This window comes from Schistocerca gregaria, chromosome 7, assembly GCF_023897955.1.
Source record: "Schistocerca gregaria isolate iqSchGreg1 chromosome 7, iqSchGreg1.2, whole genome shotgun sequence".
NCBI lineage: Eukaryota > Metazoa > Arthropoda > Insecta > Orthoptera > Acrididae > Schistocerca > Schistocerca gregaria.
Genome location: NC_064926.1, coordinates 256,190,961 through 256,211,383, shown reverse-complemented (window position 1 = coordinate 256,211,383; position 20,423 = coordinate 256,190,961). Strand labels below are relative to the sequence as shown.

General features: G+C 42.8%; 1 protein-coding gene across 1 annotated transcript in view; it reads right to left on the bottom strand.

Annotated features, from left to right (window-relative positions):
• Window positions 1-18,213, bottom strand: part of LOC126281392 (dipeptidase 1-like) — a 342,362-nt gene extending 324,149 nt beyond the window's left edge. Inside the window, exon 1 of the mRNA XM_049980319.1 lies at window positions 17,960-18,213. The gene's annotated coding sequence lies outside the window, so the exon portion shown is untranslated. The remainder of the gene's footprint in view (window positions 1-17,959) is intronic.
• Between the last annotated feature and the right edge of the window lie 2,210 nt (window positions 18,214-20,423).

Sequence of the window (20,423 nt, the reverse complement as noted above, 5' to 3'; positions counted from 1 at the left end):
AAGATCTTTATCTAAATTGCCTGTGCCTTGGAACTTCTTAGTGTTAGCTATGAGGTGTAATAAACGTTGTACAGACACCCGATTTTTCTTATACAACCGAGGTGGCCAGAGGAAGTGGTTCACTGGCCAATTTGCACTATCAGCAAACTTGAAAACTTGTGAGTTTTTATTATGTGTTACTCTGCACACAATGCTCGGTTTACGACTATACTGTGCAGACGCATTCCTTTAGACCATCACTTTCTGCTGGTGCCACAGCAGGTACCGTGGCACTGTTCTGCTGGAGCCCTCTCTCAACAAAGGGCTGCCCTGTCTGCTCTTTATGGCTGTGAACCTGTTCGGCAAGATTTACTGAGGGATGAGCTCGCCACCAATTGCTTTCAACTCCCAATATGGCGTTTCCATGAGCTAAGTACCATAAAAATACCTCATGCTTTTAGCGTCTTACCAGGCTCCATCAATGTCTGCTCAGGTTGTTAACTTTCTAGAGTGTCGCTCAAGGTGCATCAGGTTGTAATGAAATCTTTAATAATTTTCTGTATGCGAGAAACAGGTGAGAGATTAACTTGTCCTCTCCGAAGTTCGATAGCTCATGTTTAATTTGGAATTTATTTTCTTGTTATAAAAAGTACATTTCATTGAAACTTGTGATACATCCCTGTGTGAAACATTTTTTATAGTCTGAGTTCTTTTTGCAAGTTAGCTACTAAAATCAGTAGTTGACATGTATTAAACTATTTTGGATAGGTTATCCAGACATAATTTAGCAGTTCATTAGAACTGTAATCTTTATTGGTTTTATTTTGGCGTATTACTGAGATGCTGAAAATTATCCAGTGTAACATCAGGCAACATACCACAGCTCATGCGATTGCACAACATATGGCTCTGAGCACCATGCCACTTAACTTCTGAGGTCATCAGTCCCCTAGAACTTAGAACTATTTAAACCGAACTAACCGAAGGACATCACACACATCCATGCCCGAGGCAGAATTCGAACCTGCGACCGGAGCAGTCACTCAGCTCCAGACTGCAGCGCCTAGACCCGCACAGCCACTCTGGCCAGCTGCCTTGAGTAATCACATTTTTCAGTAATTAGTTTCGTGCGAACCCCCCCCCCCCAAACACACACACACACACACACACACACACACACACACACACACACACACACAGAGAGAGAGAGAGAGAGAGAGAGAGAGAGAGAGAGAGAGAGAGAGAGAGAGAGAGAGAGAGAGAGGGAGGGAGGGATAGCGGGATGGAGGGGGGAGGGAGGGATGGAGGGATGGAGGGAGAGAAAGAGAGAGGGAGGGAGGAAGAAATGAAAAGAGAAAAGTTGCAATTGTACAATTGTAGAGTGTAAGATAGCAGTTCGTAACGTAACTATGTAGGTGTATGAGGAACAGCTCGCTGTATTCGAGGTTCTAATCACAAGAAAGGTGCCTCCAACTGGAATTGATAGAAGATGAAAGCTCTGTTCGGTGATAACTGTATCAAGATCAGCGATGTGGATGTTGGGTTCTTCGTGCTCGTAATGAAGGAAGGGTTAGTGGTATCCTCAATGTAAGTGACAAGATAGGAGTGGACAACCGCGTACGGCAATTTACGAGATTCATCGCAATCCGGTTTATGGACTCATCCCAAGAAAATCTATACGTAACACTGATACAGCTCTCTGGTAAGCGTGGCATATTACGAGGACGTCTACAGGCCATTCATTGCAGAAGTACGGTACAGAAAATGTGTGCACTATGGATGCCTTAAATTTCCACTCCTGGAATGAAAGAAAGGACATTGCTCCGGTGTCAAAAGTTACTTTTACGCTTTAAAAGTGAGGGAGAAGGGTTCCTTAAGAGCATCGAGACAGGTGATGAAAGCTGGGTTCACTATTTCGACCACGAAAATAAGAGAACGTCGATGGAGTTACGCCACAAAGAATCACCGACACCTAAAGGGTTCAACACCGTGCCATCGGCAGGCAAAGCCTCAAACACTGTCATCGGATGTTCGAGATGTGGCATATTTGGCATTCCTTCCTAAAGGCACCAGCTTACACCCTGCAAAGCATTGCGAGACCCTAAGGTAACTGAGAGCACGAATTCTTAGAATTCGTCAGCACACGCAGCGCCTTCCCCTTTACCACGACAAAGCCAGCCATACACTAGCGCTACATCTGGAAGAATCCGACGCCTCTGATGCACTTCATCGATCATGCTCCATACTCTGCCGACACTGGTCCACCCGATTTTTATCTGTTTCCAAAGTTTAGAGAAACTTCTTGAGGGCTTCACTCTGATAGAGACGAAGCACTGCTACCAGAGGTGAGGTTTTGGCTTCGTGAACTTAGTACAGTGATGGTGTTGTAGTAATTCAAACATCTCGTACCTTCTAACGACTATGTTGAGAAATAAAAATGTAGACATGAGGAAAACTGATGAAGAAAGTTAGTAAAAATTATTTTACTTAAAATGGTTAATGGGTTTTCACAAACGAAATACGGAGGCATTTCTTTTCGGCACGCCCTCGTAGGTTGTACGTATATTGTAAAGTATTTTATATTTTATACGATGACGAGATGCAACACCTAGGAGAATTTTAATCATGTAAACTCAAACATTACAACTTCCCTGGAGAAAACCATTCGGGAATAACCGCTCCTGTGGAACACAGCAGCCTTAATTTGTACGAGCATATTGTAGCAATAGGTTCTGGTTAGCAGGTGGATTCCATCTTCCTAGACATCCATAACGTCTTCGAAACTATCACATCGTGACCACAAACCTATACACTACCATAGGGAGTATCTTTGAAAACATGTGGTTCTCTTAGCGAATGTTTCACTAAGAGAACAAGAGAACCCAGCATATCATACTGGGAGGCGAATGCCTCATAGAAACGAAAGTAATACATATTGTGTGGCGTAGGGGAACAGAGTCACCGATATTTTCAGTACAAATAAGTATCATATAGGATAAGCATCACTATAAGGCTTTTTGCTGACGATGCAGGACGACAGGAATTTCAGAAAGACTTGGACAAGTTGTTGCCCTGGCGGTAACGGCTACGCAATGCGATAAGAATTGTTCCCTACCTCTACGTCATACTCCACAGGCTATCTTGCGGTGTGTAGTGGAGAGTACTTATGGTACCACTAACTGATCCTCCCTACCTTATTCCACTCTGGAATGGCGTGCGGGAAGAACGGCTGTCAATAGATTTCATATTAGCTCTACATCTCGAATTTTCCCATGTTGGACATTTCGCGAGATGTATACTGTGGGAAGTAATGTGTTTCCCGACTCTTCCCGGAAACTGCTCTCTCGAAATCCCAATAGTAAACCTCTCTGTGAAGCACAACGCCTCTCTTGTGCCGTCTCCCACTGAAATTTGTTATTTATTTGTTTATATAACGCACTGGCGCCAACTAATGATGCCGCGACGAAACGCACCGCCCTTATTTGGTTCTTTTCTACAGCTTCTATTTATGCTATCTGGTAATGATCTCAGACAGACGAACAGTACTCGAGGATTGGTCAAACAAGTGCGTTGTAAGCCACTTTTTTCATGTACCAGCTATATTTCCTTCAGATTCGTCCTACGAATCTTAATCTGGCTGGCATCTGCTTCTCCTATTTTCTTTATGTGGTCATTCCACTTCACGTCGCTCTGAATTTGGACATTTCGCTGTAGATAGTGTTTCCAGTCATTTGCCGTCAATAGAGCAATTTTGCAGTAGTGGATTCCTGTTCCTATGTATGCGCAATATGGTATATTTATTTACATTCGGAGTCAACATTGTAAATAATAAGTGCCCTATTACATTTCAGTTGGCTGTTCCGCAAATTAAATTTACGTATGTCGATTTTGTTCCATTAAGAGCGACATGTTAGAGTTTCATCTTTAAGGAAGTTTTGTATCCAGTCGAAAATCTGACATGATTCTCTGTAAGGTCGTATTATTTCACTAAATGGCAGTGCAGGATGGTGTCAGATGTCTTCCTGAAGACTAGGAACACGGCATCAATGTGACTGCCATTGCCTTCAGCGCCTTGGATGCCACTGACGGTCAGATCGAGCTGCGTTTCGCAAGATCTCTGTTTGCGGAATCCGTGTTTGTTTCCGTAAGTGAGTTTTCCGTTGTCCGGAGACCTCATAATCCTTGAGCATAAAACGGCTCCGTAGTTCAACAACGGATCGGCGTCAACGATATAGTCCTATAATTATGGACATTGGTGCTAGTATTCTTCTTAGAAAGAGGAACTGCCTGCCTTTTTCCCAGAAGCTAGGTATCTTTCGTTGCTCCAAGACGTTGCTGCTAGCAGGGGAGCGGTTCTTTCGCACAATCTTTGTAGAATCTTATAGGTATATCCTCTTGTCCTGAATTCTCTTTACTACTAAGCGATTGTAGTTGTCTTTACACCCCACTATCGGCTATGTAAATATATGCCGTTTCAGTGTTTGCGTTTCAGTGTTTGTACTATAATTGAAATAACAATGACTGAAGGATTAAAACCGCTTATTGATTTTAGGGAGACTAAAACCTCATAGGATTTTACAGATTGATTGACAAAATTTTAGTAACAAAGTCATGATTATTCCCACATTGCTTCGTTACACTCACTTTCGCTTCGTTCAGATTTTGTTTCTTGGCTGTATTTTAAGTTATTGTCATATAAAACTTTGAGTTGCTAAAATAATGAGCTTAAGTTTAACATTATACCATCGTATGCTACGATGATATTTTGACACATCGACATTCCTACAAAGTATTCGCTCATGGAGACGAAAGTTGCTGTCGCAAAGTATCGGGCTGGTTTACAAGTTGGGGTAAAACTGTGCACTGCGTAATCTTTCCCCATGCTTCATAATTATCACCTTTTTCGTTGACACGGACAAGAAATGTTTACGGTCGTCACAGGTGAATGTCATGCACCGAATATAGCTGTCACAGAGGTAATTATTTTCTGTTTTAGCGTCTAAGAAAGAAAAACTGAATATAAGACATGCACTGCAGAAACGCTGAAAGCTGCTAAAGAGGGCCTGAAAATGAAAAATCTAAACGACAAGTACTGAGGGAGTTTCGAAGACTCGTATCTGCCCTTAGAAATAGTTTTAAAGAGACTATTCTATAAATTTCTTCTTTTGGAGACTGTTGCCTACGACAAGATAAGCTTAAGGTTAATACTCCTACCCCCATTTTATCAGGCTTTGAGGGTAACAAATCTGGGAAGATTTGGAAGAACTTTTTGACGATGCACAGTAACTAGAACGTGAGGTGCACTGTAGATCTCTAAACATATATAATTACGCTATGACGCTGAAAGATTTTAGAGCGTTTATTCATGATTGCTCGCAGAGGAGTAATACAAAAATTAAATTTGACCAAAGCATTAAGAAGGCAGGAAAGGACTGGGCTTATGCTTGCATGCAAAGACGAAACCTGCTGTGCAGCGAGCTACCTTAATTTAAGTATTAACTGTATTTTTCTTACTTGTCACTTTTTTCTGCGTGTTTTTGCTTTTAGGAAGCTTTAATAATCGAGTGCTATTAAGTGTTCCATAGATCTCGTGTTTGTTTTGAATACAGTCAGAGAGTCCCTTTAGTCAGCCATAGTGCTAGTAGTGCTAGTGTTTGTTTTGAATACAGTCCAGAGACAGGTAGTGCTATTCTCCTTGTTTTCTACAAGAAGTGGTTAGCAATCACAGTTTAGTCAATAATCAACCGCCTTTAGTGAATTAGCAGTCTATTTAAAAGTTTATTAACACTCTATAGTAAATTGATTTCTTAGGATGGATAGGATGTGTGGCTGCTGTGTACGGACGCAGGAGGAGCTGGCCAATCTTCGCGAACAGCTGAGCGTGTTGATGGCCGCGGTCAGCCGTCTTCAGGCTGCTGCCTCGGAGTGTAGCGGCAGTGGGGAGTCTGGTGCGTCGCAAGGTACACCCCAGGTGTTACATGCTTCACCCACTGTCCCTGCTGTCGAGACATCTTCGCGGGTACCGGGCGCGGTTGGGCCACCCTCTCCCCAAGGGGAGTGGCGGGTTCAGCGGCGTTCGCGGCGCACGAGGCGGAGGATCAATGTGGAGGCTGGCCGTGTGGCATCGCACGCTCTGCCTGTGAGTGGACATGTGGCTGCTCCTTCAGCAAGGTCCGAGCAGGCACACGGGGGGAGGGGTTTATTAGTTATTGGAAGCTCCAACGTTAGGCGGGTGATGGAGCCCCTTAGGGAAATAGCGGAAAGGTCGGGGAAGAAGGCCAGTGTTCACTCTGTCTGCTTGCCGGGGGGTCTCATCCGAGATGTGGAGGAGGCCCTACCGGCGGTGATAGAGAGCACTGTGTGCACCCGACTGCAAATTGTTGCTCATGTCGGCACCAATGACTCCTGCCGTCTGGGTTCAGAGGTCATCCTCAGTTCGTACAGGCGGTTGGCGGAGTTGGTGAAGGCGGAAAGCCTCGCTCGCGGGGTGGAATCAGAGCTAACTATTTGTAGTATCGTTCCCAGAACCGATCGCGGTCATCTGGTTTGGAGCCGAGTGGAAGGCTTAAACCAAAGGCTCAGACGATTCTGGGGAGAGCTGGGGTGCAAATTTCTCGACCTCCGCTATCGGGTGGAGAAATGTTGGGTCCCCCTGAATAGGTCAGGCGTGCACTACACGTCGGAAGCGGCTACGAGGGTAGCGGAGTACGTGTGGAGTGCACATGGGGTTCTTTTAGGTTAGAGAATTCCCTCCCTAGGCCCGACAAAACGCCTCCTGAGACGCGGCAAGTCAGGAGTAGGCAAAATGCAACAAGTAATAACAATATTAATGTGCTTATAGTAAACTGCAGGAGCGTCTATAGAAAGGTCCCAGAATTGCTCTCATTAATAAACGGTCACAACGCCCATATAGTACTAGGAACAGAAAGTTGGCTGAAACCAGACGTAAACAGTAACGAAATCCTAAACTCGGATTGGAATGTATACCGCAGAGATACGATGGACCGTGAAGGGGGAGGCGTGTTTATAGCGATAAGAAGTGCAATAGTATCGAAGGAAATTGACGGAGATTCGAATTGTGAAATGATTTGGGTGATGGTCACGGTTAAAGCAGGCTCAGACATGGTAATTGGATGTCTCTATAGGCCCCCGGGCTCAGCAGCTGTTGTGGCTCAGAACCTGAAGAATAATTTGGAAAATATTTCGAGTAGATTTCCCCACCATGTTATAGTTCTGGGTGGAGATTTTAATTTGCCGGATATAGACTGGGAGACTCAAACGTTCATAACGGGTGGCAGGGACAAAGAATCCAGTGAAATATTTTTAAGTGCTTTATCTGAAAACTACCTTGAGCAGTTAAACAGAAAACCGACTCGTGGCGATAACATATTAGACCTTCTGGTGACAAATAGATCCGAACTATTTGAATCAGTTAATGCAGAACAGGGAATCAGCGATCATAAAGCGGTTACTGCATCGATGATTTCAGCCGTAAATAGAAATATTAAAAAATGTAGGAAGATTTTTCTGTTTAGCAAAAGTGACAAAAAGCAGATTTCAGAGTACTTGGTGGCTCAACATAAAAGTTTTGTCTCAAGTACAGACAGTGTTGAGGATCAGTGGACAAAGTTCAAAACCATGGTACAATATGCCTTAGATGAGTATGTGCCAAGCAAGATCGTAAGAGATGGGAAAGAGCCACCGTGGTACAACAACCGAGTTAGAAAACTGCTGCGGAAGCAAAGGGAACTTCACAGCAAACATAAACATAGCCAAAGCCTTGCAGACAAACAAAAATTACGCGAAGCGAAATGCAGTGTGAGGAGGGCTATGCGAGAGGCTTTCAATGAATTCGAAAGTAAAGTTCTATGTACTGACTTGGCAGAAAATCCTAAGAAATTTTGGTCCTATGTCAAAGCGGTAGGTGGATCAAAACAAAATGTTCAGACACTCTGTGACCAAAATGGTACTGAAACAGAGGATGACAGACTAAAGGCCGAAATACTAAATGTCTTCTTCCAAAGCTGTTTCACAGAGGAAGACTGCACTGTGCTTCCTTCTCTAGATTGTCGCACAGTTGACAAAATGGTAGATATCGAAATAGACGACAGAGGCATAGAGAAACAATTAAAATCGCTCAAAAGAGGAAAGGCCGCTGGTCCTGATGGAATACCAGTTCGATTTTACACAGAGTACGCGAAGGAACTTGCCCCCCTTCTTGCAGCGGTGTACCGTAGGTCTCTAGAAGAGCGAAGCGTTCCAAAGGATTGGAAAAGGGCACAGGTCATCCCCGTTTTCAAGAAGGGACGTCGAACAGATGTGCAGAACTATAGACCTATATCTCTAACGTCGATCAGTTGTAGAATTTTGAAACACGTATTATGTTCGAGTATAATGTCTTTTCTGGAGACTAGAAATCTACTCTGTAGGATTCAGCATGGGTTTCGAAAAAGACGGTCGTGTGAAACCCAGCTTGCGCTATTCGTCCACGAGACTCAGAGGGCCTTAGACACGGGTTCACAGGTAGATGCCGTGTTTCTTGACTTCCGCAAGGCGTTTGACACAGTTCCCCACAGTCGTTTAGTGAACAAAGTAAGAGCATACGGACTATCAGATCAATTGTGCGATTGGATTGAGGAGTTCCTCGATAACAGAACGCAGCACGTCATTCTCAATGGAGAGAAGTCTTCCGAAGTAAGAGTGATTTCAGGCGTGCCGCAGGGGAGTGTCATAGGACCGTTGCTATTCACAATATACATAAATGACCTGGTGGATGACATCGGAAGTTCACTGAGGCTTTTTGTAGATGATGCTGTAGTGTATCGAGAGGTTGCAACAATGGAAAATTGTACTGAAATGCAGGAGGATCTGCAGTGAATTGACGCATGGTGCACGGAATGGCAATTGAATCTCAATGTAGACAAGTGTAATGTGATGCGAATACATAGAAAGATAGGTCCCTTATCATTTAGCTACAAAATAGCAGGTCAGCAACTGGAAGCAGTTAATTCCATAAATTATCTGGGAGTACGCATTAGGAGTGATTTAAAATGGAATGATCATATAAAGTTGATCGTCGGTAAAGCAGATGCCAGACTGAGATTCATTGGAAGAATCCTAAGGAAATGCAATCCGAAGACAAAGGAAGTAGGTTACAGTACGCTTGTTCGCCCACTGCTTGAATACTGCTCAGCAGTGTGGGATCCGTATCAGATAGGGTTGATAGAAGATATAGAGAAGATCCAACGGAGAGCAGCGCGCTTCGTTACAGGATCATTTAGTAATCGCGAAAGCGTTACGGAGATGATAGATAAACTCCAGTGGAAGACTCTGCAGGAGAGACGCTCAGTAGCTCGGCACGGGCTTTTGTTAAAGCTCCGAGAACATACCTTCACCGAAGAGTCAAGCAGTATATTGCTCCCTCCTACGTATATCTCGCGAAGAGACCATGAGGATAAAATCAGAGAGATTAGAGCCCACACAGAAGCATACCGACAATCTTCCTTTCCACATACAATACGAGACTGGAATAGAAGGGAGAACCGATAGAGGTACTCAGGGTACCCTCCGCCACACACCGTCAGGTGGCTTGCGGAGTATGGATGTAGATGTAGATGAACCTTAGTCGTCGGATCCTACAGAAAAGTAGCCTCCGACGTATGATTGAGCTCAACAAGCACCAGACAAGGAGCTTCTCTGACAGTATTTCGACGTTAATGGAGGGTCATGCATCTGAACCGGATCGTTTGTTTAGCATGGATAATTCGGGGATTACAACAATTCCTGATAGAGTTCCCAAAGTGATCGCTACATACTGCAAAAAGCTTGTAGACAAAATTTCACGTGGAGAAAGAGGCTTTTTGATTAGGGTTATTCGTTGCATGGGAGCTGTAGGAATTTACATCCCTCTAGGAATAATATTTCCTCTGGAAAGATGAAGATATGTTTGAAGAACTGTGCAGCTCCTGGGTCACTAATGACGTGTTCTTACATTGGTTACATCGACTAAGATCTGCATCACATACTGCTACGTCATTTTGAGAATACGTACACAGTCATCGAAAGCAATTAATGTTTGGTTAATTTTGGACAATCGCTTGTTACATTTCAGTCTGAATTCGCATTTGAGTCTGTCATCCTTCATTCCAGGTACCACAACATTTATGTGCTTATCATTCCTTCACACAGCAAACTACAGCCACTTCTTCAAGACGCTGCTTCTTCAAGACCCTGAAGAACTTTTATTGACAATAATGCTACCAGTGGCCGATTAACCTCTATATATATATATATATATATATATATATATATATATATATATATATATATATATATATATATGTGTGTGTGTGTGTGTGTGTGTGTGTGTGTGTAATTAACCAAACATTTATTGCTGAATCTTTTATTACTATTTATCATATGACAACAATGATGAAGACAACGGAAACGTTCAAGATATGCGGCAGTTATCCAATCGATCGTCACATATTCAGGGAGACTACTACCTTCGAATGTGGCAAATTTTAATGAGGCTGTGACAGCTGAAGCGGGATCTCCCCAGGTACCAATTCATAGCTATTTAAAAATGAACCACAACCAGAACCAACTAACTACGTTTTCCCGATATAAATAATCCCTTTGCAAAGAAGAAAAGATTGCTAAAAAAGACAGAAGGCAGAGAAGAAGTCTGAAACATTATTTGGGATCCTAGTTGAGAAGCAACTGGAATCCCAGTTATGAGATCAAGAAAGAAAGAAACCGCAAAGGACTGTTTGATTCTGAGCAAGCAACCAAAAAGAAGGCCAAGCAAAACTTTTATAAGTCGACGGAAAATCAACAAACCTTTCTCTGCCAGTCTATTCTGAAAATTATAATAATCCAACAAAAGATTGAATTCATTGTCTAAAGGGCGAGGAGAGGTAGAATAAACCCTGCCCTTGTTGTGAAGTTCATTTCTGGTTTCTGCTAAACATGATTTCTTCTGATAGGAATATTGTCACTATTGTCAAACCTTGTGTTAACATAACTTTCATATACTGAGAAACACGGCACATTACGAATATGCGTGCTATAAATAACATGAAGACGAGGTGAATGGAATTTATGTATTTATCAAAAAATCAAAAAACCAAAAATAGTTCAAATGGCTCTAAGCACCATGGGACTTAACATCTGAGGTCATCAGTCCCCTAGACGTAGAACTACTTTAACCTAAGGACATCACACACATCCATGCCCGAAGCAGGATTCGAATCTACGACCGTAGCAACAGGACGGTTCCTGACTGAAGCGCCTAGAATCCCTCGGACACAACGGCCGGCATGTATTTCTCATTTTAATAATAACGCACATATTTACCCCACAAGAAAGGCACTTTTACTCCACGGTAGGGTAAGACTTCCCATTTGCATTGCTTGTTTTACTAAGTGGACATTACCATTTCAGTTTTATTTGTGTCTTTTGGATTCTGTCTTCTAATAGGCAAAATTCGGATGAAATGCCAGTTAAAACACACTGATAAGCCAAAACATTATGACTACCTACTTAAATGGGTGTTGGTCCACCTCTGAAACGCAAAAAGGCAGTTCTGCGTGCCAGGGTTTCGACAAGTACTTGATATATTTGCAGTGGTCTGTGGCACCAGAAGTCTACCAACAGGTCATACACCCCCAGCATTTTTGGACGGTTGGTTTATGAGCGTCCAGCTGGCGACGGATAGCGTCCCAGTTGGATTTGATCAGATTCAGATAAGCCGAATTTGATGGCTAAGGCGTCACCATGAGTTCACTTTCGTGCTCCTTAAACCATTGCCGCACTATTCTGGCCTTGTGGCGGGAGCAGTTACCCTGTTGGAAGAAGCCACAGCTGTGGTGGAAGACATAAGGGGTCTCTAATAATGTTCGAACTTGTCACGGTGCCTTCGATTAGTACCACAGGTGCCATGGAAGTTCACCGTAATATAACTCTGCTCCCACTGGCCTGCGTCTGTGCATGATTCGAGCTCCCGCTCGCCTGGATCACGGCATATCTGGAAACGACCACCGGCTTGGTTTAACAATAAACGGTATTCACCCGACCAAGCGACACGACTCCATTGATCCAGGGTCGGCCCAATCTGGGGGAAACCCTGCCCACTTTAATCAATTTGGGTCAACATGGTAACACGTAGGGGTCGTCAGCTGCAGAGTACCACGTTCAACATTGGTGCGCTGAATGGTGTGCACCGGAACTGTCGTCAGATGTGCCACAGACAGCAGCCTATTATGCTTCAGAGACTGGGCAATCTTCGAATCCATATGTTCTGTGATGAAGTATGGTCGTTCAGCCTCTTGTCACCTACTCGTGGTTTCAGCATTTTTCAACCACTTCTCATAGATGCTCATGACAGTAGCACGCGAACAGCCTACCAGTTTCGTCGTTTCAGAGACGTTGACTCCCAGGCACTGAGCCACAAAACTCAGGATTTTGTGAAAGTCTCTTAAGTCAGCGGATTTCCGCATTTGCGCCGCTTATCGAGGCTAAAATGATCCCCCATTCGTCCCTATTACGCTCATATACTTCTCCTACCGCCTTACGTGCCCTCAGGGCCACCAGGCAGCATACAACCTCTTTGTGGGCAGTGGTTCAAATTGGTTCAAATGACTGAGCACTACGGGACTTAACATGTGAGGTCATCAGTCCCCTATAACTTAGAACTACTGAAACCTAACTAACCTAAGGACATACCACACATACATCCCCGAGGCAGGATTCGAAAGTTCTACCGTAGCGGTCGCGCGGTTCCAGACTGAAGTACCTCGTAGAACCGCTCGGCCTGTTATGGATAGTGATCATAATGCGTTGGCTCATCAGTGTATAGTTCTCTGAATTCTCTTTATTATATCGCTAATTAAATCATAATTTTCTCCCACTTTTCCCTTTTGAAGTATATGGCATAATTACTGAGCAGGCATCAAAACAGACAACGAACGAGCTCAATGACGCGAAGGGCTCTGTACAGTCTACACTGAAGAGCCCATACTAAAGTGCGGGACCGATGGTCTCGCTGTTTGGTCTGCTCCAAACATACACACACACACACACATATATATATATATATATATATATATATATATATATATATATATATATATATGTGTGTGTGTGTGTGTGTGTGTGTGTGTGTGTGTGTGTGCGTGTGTTTGTGTGTGTGTGCACGGTCGCGCGCGCGCAAGTAAGGAATACTACTATGGGGGAGATAAAAGGTCAATCCCTGGAAGAGATACAAAGTAATTATCACTAAACCTTGGTGAGTAAATTTACAGGACAAGCGTTCGATGATGAGTGTGTGACCATTCAGCGACCACCAGAATCTCGAATAGGCAAAATGAGAAAAGGGTACGATATTAGCACATTTCCAGCGTCACCTAGGCATTTATTTTTCCTCGCTCAATAAGAGGATGGAATAGAGACGAAATAATTAAAATGCATTGGAAGTTGCGAAAATGGACAAGCATCAACTATTTCATGGAATGACGACAGTGAATATTTGTACCCTACGCGGACTCGAATCCGGATTTCTCGCTTATCGCGAGCGGTAGCCTTATCATTAGGCATTAGGCAAGACTCACGTCCTGACGCAAACTTCCATACGTCATGAACCATGTGTCTACAACTTCAAGAACCACATATGCAAGCGTTTCCTGTGAACAACACAGGCACAATAAGATCGTATATACAGTTGAAAATTAACTAATAATTGAATGTTGGACCCTCGGTTGTGCACAGTACAGTGGCTTCAGAAGTATTTATGTTGCTGCATATCTACTGAGGAACTTAAAGTTCTATACATGAATGCAATGCCTAGAAACCATAGAATGTAGTGCCATGCAATGTACACTTTGCCATGGTCATCAAAGTGATTCGCAGAGTATGGATATAGATGTAAGAGAGTGTTCCTGAAAAGAAGCTAAAATTGGCATTCAGATATTCTTCATGAATGAAGAATTCACTAATGCACAGTTTCACAAATTTATGCCGTAGTGCGGCAGGGAGCCTAATTCAGACGGTGTCTGAAACCAGAGAATCGTTTTGCTCCCGCGGAGCGCAGCAAAGCTAAGTAAACACGGCAGCAGCAGTGAGGTGGGTGCGCGTTTGGCGAGAGGCCACAGAGGCCGCGCTATTTGCTTTTAAAAGGTTTTTCTGCGGCAAACAAGTCGATCATCCGACTGAAAAAGCCGGTACGCGTCTCTAGCAGCGGCGCCTCATTGTAGAAGCGAATTGGGAGTCAAATTATTATAACTGCGGCACAGTGGCGAAGTTTCTTTCAGTAGCAGAGGCATTAGCAAAATCGAATTCCTAACTGTATGAAGACTGCTGAGATAACTTCTATAAAGTTTTCTAAATGTATTTTCTCCCCTGCTAGCGTCTACCGAAAAGTTATAAAATATTCAAATCCTTTCCCTTCGTAGAAGTAGAGACGAATACATTTGCGGAATATTAAAATGGCAGAGGAATAAAAAGCCTAGGTGGGACCTGAATCTACAAGACTGTTACCGCAAAACTAGAACGACATAAATTCCGTCTATAGAGACATCTACCTTCTGCATCTAACGAGCCAAGTCGTTAGAATCGTTTAGGGGTTAGCTCTGCGCTACATGGAAAAGGTCCACAAATGTGCCGTTTCAATGCAAGAGTCGTTTCTTCCACGCTCAGAAAAGCGATTTATGAGCAAGGTGAACATTCCAAAGGCACGTACGCCGTCACCTTCCCCTTAAGACAGCTATGCACAGAAAACGGTCTTAAAATTCACAACAGATAGGTACAATAAGTTACAGTTGATTCAGCTCACCCTGACATGCAAGCATCCAGTTGTTATCTTCGGAGGCGACAATTCAAGGCCCGAACACAAATTCTGCATATCAAATAACTCTTCAGTTCTAGGTCTGGACATTGCTGGTGAAGCTGATAGCTGAAAGATGTGACTGAGGAGCATAGCAGTTAGAAAGTACAGGTGAACAATACCTTGTAAGGAAATAAATCGGACGCACCTCCTATTAAAACCCTACGGCCTCAAAAATAATTATTCGGTTTTTATTAACCATTTCGGTGAAGAATTTCGTTCTGTTCCTTTAAGCAATATCCTTAAAGGTCCTTAATAAACTTAAGCAGTTTCTATTAACAAACCCAGGGACTGAAGAAGAATTCATCGGTTTTTATGAACATTAACGGAAAAGAATTTCATATTATTATTATTATTATTAGTCGTAAGATTGTTTCGTGTATGAAAACTAAATCTCCTTGCAGTTATATCTTTAAGGATCCTTTATGGTGCGTTATTGGCATCAAGTCCACCACTAGCAATGGACGGTCAAGCTCTGACAATGCCAGCAGATCGTGATGGCGAAAGATCGGAAAAATATTCAGTCAAACGTCGGCCGAAAAACCCGAAACCGAAGCCAACAGGCACTTTGTCAATAAGTTGACCAGAAAACCTTAACAATTTTGTATTCCCCAATAAGTCAGATAAGGGTCAAGAAATGAAATTACATCCATTAATAATGTAAAACTATCCTGGCTCTCGTTTTCTGTCATTATCTTAGAAAACTATGGAGGAGATAGTGATGGAAGGGCTGTTAGTAATGTAGATGTGCCTTACTCCTCGTCCCATCGGAGTCCTGATATATGTCTCATACAACTTTTATACTTAGGTTTCGTCAACAGATATATTTTTCTGTTCATAAATAGTGTATTAAATTAAAAATACCGTGACAGCAGAACTTGTAAAACGAATAACTTGTCTTTTGTGTGAAACAATTTTGTAGTAGAGTCTCAGACGCATGATGAAGGGAACTCAGTGACCACAACCAAAACTGACTATTCGTTTCTGGTAATTTACGTGTAATGAACGAAATAAGACAATGAAAACGCTGGTCCTATATAGTGCAATAATTTTTAGCATGCGAACGAGTAGGCTATTTCGACTCCAACAACGACGACAAAAGTGCCGCTTAAAATATACGCTCACATTCCGATAAGTCAAAGAAATCTCCGTACCTACCGTCATTTAATATTACACATGGCATCACGTCTTTATTAGTATCGATTGTGTATGGACCTCGACGAATATCGTCCATTGGTCTGTTGTTATTCAAATAACTCGTGAAAAAGGATTATGACTAGAGGTACATTAATCTGTGTTTCTGCACGTGTATAGCTCACCAACGAGAATGGTAAATGACAAAGGTTGTAGAAACGGTTTTCTGAGCAACACGAATTTCTGTGTTGTGCAATACTGTGGAACAACAGCACTGAAAACGATAACGGGCCAGAAAGTAAAGATGAGAGTTTCATAAACGGCTCTCACAGACATGTAATTCATCAGAACTAGTCGACCGTTTCAAAATGCAGAACCCTGAAATACTGATCGGAAATTAGTGATCGGAATATCCTTCATTTGGAATCGTGGCAAGTAAATATTTTGTGTCCTTATTCCATGGTCATCAACTTTTGATAATTATAATTATGTTCTTGGCTGTCTTATGCAACGATTAATGATTTCAGTTTATTTTCATGGAACCAAAATTTATGTTTCAAAACACGTGAGTTACAACAGCTTGTGGTATTTGCAAGTTCATGCTCCAGTAAAACTGCTAGAAAGTGAAAAGTGCAACTCCGTTTGGCAGAGCTCACATTTGTTTTTTCCTTTGAACCTTACTTGTTATCCCCGAGGGAAAACTCATCTACAAGCAGTGTGATCCACCGCTCTCAAAATTCACCGCTGCTCGCTTTTGTATTTTGTGTAAAGAAGAAAGATATACGACGTCCTAGCCAGTTGCTACAATGAAATCGCAGCATAGGATTTTGCAAAGACATAATGGAAAATTGTGATTAAATTGTGAAGCGCAATTAAATATGCTGGAATATGGCGGAAAAGCCGAACCAGTTCCTCGTATTACTTCACGTATCTGTTGAACTGTAGGGTAGCATTAGCGAGAGTAAAACTTTTTTCTTATTTTCAAGATCAAGCCACAAAATTAATTCCACTAACTTTTCCGTATTTATTTATTCCACACTTTGCCTAACCTTAGTTACCGCTCTACGGGTATTCATAAAACGGATGCAGTAAATCAGATTTTAAAAAAAGCGTTTTTCGTTATTGCAGTTTTATCTTTAACGAACTGTGTTTTCACGTAACATAAATACGAAAGGCTATTCGTTACGAGAGTTTATACATTTATAAGTGGAACAAATAAAATTACAGAAGCAATGATTGCTCAGACCCGTTCTTTGAAGGTCATTATTTATAGATATTCTTGCGATAATTTAAGTTTTTTGTTTGTATACTACAGTACTTGGTTCTTAGAGGGAATGTATCATACTTACCTTAAAATATGATTTACAATTATCAGATTGTGTGTCACGACTGGGGAATATTTTATTATACATTTCCTAGTGATCCCTTTGTCTTCGAGGAGTGACTTCTCATAGAGTGAAAATGTAACTGAAGTGATACAAAAGATCTACACACTATTATGGTTTTCAGTAAATATTTAACTGTTCAGGAACTAGCTTTAGTTACTTACGCCATTGTCAGATGTAAAATGAAAATGCCTGAGCAGCGCAAAGCCGTTAGAGATTAAATATAGAATGGTTTCATAATACGAGGATATAGCTTCCCATGTAATGTAATTGTCATGTTCTGTCATTAGCCGAAGGAAAATTAGCTAAATGTTATATATGATGTGACTCAAATCCCATCGACACAACGCAAGCTCCTATGTTTAAACTACTCGAACTATTCGTGCTAAACAAGGGAATAAACCAACTAACGGGACAAAAATGAGCGCTACTGAACTATAGACACTTATGTATTAAGTACCGTTACTCGAAATTGGACGGAACATTTTATGTACTCACGAAAAAGATACAATTTTTATTATAATGCTCGTGTGTTACAACGTGTAGAAATTACTTGTGATCTGAGTAGCGTAACACTTACGATTCGGAGTTTTCAGTTGTAAGGTACGGCGTAGCTCAACAATGCAGCTGTCCAGCGAATTATCAACGACGCCCGAATGTGCAGCAGGTATTCTGTGCGTTGGTTGACAGCCGCACACCGCAGTCTGTGTGCCGGCAGGCGGCCGTCAACGGACGCGCGAGCTGAGCTCGCTACGGGCAGGCGCCAGCGCACAGTGGCCGCGGTGCATGCCGGGAGCTGGCGGGCTGGCGCTCAGGGCGGAGCGCGGCGCGCGACTGAACGGTGCGGCCGAGGCGCGCAGCGGACCACTGGTGGCGCGGCGGCGGCGGCAGCAGCGTCGGGCGGCTGCGATGGCCGCAGCTGCCGGCTGCGTGGCCTGTGTCTGCTGCACGCGCCACACATAGCATCTGATCTGCTTGACGAGGCATAGGGGCTGTTTACCTGACTGACGCTGAGGGTGTGAAGTCACAACCGGGCACGTGCGCAAACTGCATTGAATCCACTGCGAGTGTAGATAGGGAGGAGTGGTGGAGGCCTGCGTTCCATGTGGTCCTGTGCTAACCTCTTCACCTCAGAGTAGCTCATACATCCGACGTCTTCAGGTATCTTCCGTATTACTACTACCAAAACTTTTAAAAATATTTGTCAGAATTACTTCAGATTTTTACATGATACTCTAATAAACATTCGGACCGACATAAGGTTCATATTGGGTGATAAAAAAGTCAGTATGAATTTGAAAACTGAATAAATCACGGAATAATATAGATATATAGGTACAAACTGACATAAATGCTTGGATTGACATGGGGTTTAATTAGAACCAAAAAAATACAAACCTTCAAAAAATGTCCGACAGATGGCGCTTCATCTGATCATAACAGCAATAATTTGGATAACAAAGTAGGACAAAGCAATGATGATGTTCTTTACAGGAAATGCTCAATACGTCCATCATCATTCCTCAACAATAGCTGTAGTCGAGGAATAATGTTGTGAACAGCACTGCAAGTCATGTTTGGAGTTATCGTGAGGCACTGGCGTGCGATGTTCCCAAGAAATGTCGGTCGATCACGATAAACTTGCGACTTCAGGTAACCCCAAAGCCAATAATCGCACCGACTGAGGTCTGGGGACCTGGGAGGCCAAGCATGACGAAAGTGGCACACGACCAAACGACGCGCGCAAGAGATCTTTCACGCGTCTAGCAATACTTTGTTGTTTTTTGTTGTTGTTTTTTGGTTCTAATAAAACCAAATGTCATTCCAAGGATGTGTGTCAATTTTTATCTCTGTATCTACATTATTACGCGGTTTATTAAGTTTCCAAATGTATGCTGACTTTTTGATTACCCTGTACATATACTAAAAAAAAGGACGCTTTGTTGACCGATTTACTTCAGATTTTTGCACAAAGGTCCAATAACATTCAGACGAACATGAGCTATATTTTTTTATACAAAAGTTAACTACGTCCGAACAGTCCTTGGAAGTCCTAACAGCACCGACCGGCCACCGTGTCATCCTGAGCCCACAAGCGTCACTGGATAAGGACATGGAGGAGCATCTACATCTACATCTACGTGATTCCTCTGCTTTTCACAGTAAAGTGCCTGGCAGCGGGTTCAATAATCCACCTTCAAGCTGTCTCTCTACCGTTCCACTCTCGAACGGCACGCGGGAAAAACGAGCACTTAAATTTTTCTATGCGAGCCCTGATTTCTCTTATTTTATCGTGATTATCATTTCTCGCTATGTAGGTGGGGGCCAACAAAATGTTTCCGCAATCGGAGAAGAAAACTGGTGATTGAAATTTCACGATAAGATCCCGTCGCAACGAAAAGCGCCTTTGTTTCAATCCACGTATCACATCTGTGACACCATCTCCCCTATCTCGCTATAATACAAACCGAGCACCCTTTTTTTTAATACTTTTCCGATGTCATCCGTCAGTCTCACCTGATGCGGATCCCACACCGCACAGCAATACTCCAGAATAGGGCGGGAAAGCGTGGTGTAAGCAGTCTCTTTAGCGGGCCTGTTGCACCTTTTAAGTGTTCTGCCTATGAATCGTAGTCTTTGATTTGCTCTACCCACAATATTATCTATGTGATCGTTATAATTTAGGTTATTTGTAAATGTAATCCCTAAGTATTTAGTTGAATTTACCGTCTTCAGATTTGCGTGACTTATCGCATAATCGAAATTTTGCTAATTTCTTTTAGTACTCATGTGAATAGCTTGATACTTTTCCCTACTCAGGGTCAATTGCCGCTTTTCGCACCATACAGGTATCTTATGGTCAGCACACCGCTGTCCTGGCAGTACGTCCATTACGAGACCGGAGCCGCTACTTCTCAGTCACATAGGTCCTCAGTTTGCCTCACAAAGGTTGAGTGCATCCCGCTTGCCCACAGCGCTCTGCAGACTGGATGGTCACCCATCCAAGTGCTAGCCCAGCCCGACAGCTCTTAACTTCGGTAAAC